General features: G+C 40.9%; 1 non-coding gene across 1 annotated transcript; it reads left to right on the top strand.

Moving 5' to 3' along the window:
* Positions 1–262: 262 nt before the first annotated feature.
* LOC148296533 (small nucleolar RNA R71) lies at positions 263–369 on the top strand. Its single transcript, XR_015834227.1, has one exon. It is a non-coding gene; the product is annotated as a small nucleolar RNA R71 (small nucleolar RNA).
* Positions 370–572: the final 203 nt, after the last annotated feature.

The following is a 572-nucleotide window of genomic DNA, read 5'->3' as shown; positions in this document are numbered from 1 at the left end:
TGCCAATTTCTTCACCATGTTGGTTAGGTTTGCAATCTGAGCTTCCATACTAGAAAGGGTACTTACATCATAGGATTCCCCTTTTCTGACTGGTCTTTGCCTTGAATTATATTGGCGAGCATTTGCAGCAACAAGATCAAATATTGCTCGCAGTTCTGTTGGAGTCTTGGTCATTATAGTTCCTCCTGCAGCTGCATTCACATTGTTTTGGTCCGCTTCAAAAAGTCCTTCATAGAAGTGTTGCATTAGAAGCCAAGCTTGTATGTTATGATGCGGACAAGTGATTAGAAGTTTCTTGAAACGGTCCCAATAATCCTGGAAGCTTTCTCCCGGCCTTTGCAGAATTCCTGTAATCTGACTTCGGAGTTCATTTGTCCTTTGTGCTGGGAAAAAATGTTGCAAGAACTTTGTAGCAAGATCCGTCCATGTTGTGATGGAATTTGGAGGTAGATAGTGAAGCCATTCCTTTGCTGTATCCTTCAAACTAAATGAGAAAAGTCTCATTCTTATCTCATCACTACTCATGCCTTCAATCTTTATTGTGGAACACACTTCCTCGAAGTCTAGGATAT

This window comes from Prunus avium, chromosome 2 (genome assembly GCF_965620075.1).
Source record: "Prunus avium chromosome 2, drPruAviu1.hap1.1, whole genome shotgun sequence".
NCBI lineage: Eukaryota > Viridiplantae > Streptophyta > Magnoliopsida > Rosales > Rosaceae > Prunus > Prunus avium.
The sequence above is the reverse complement of the archived record's forward strand: the minus strand, read 5'-3'. Positions and strand labels throughout refer to the sequence as shown.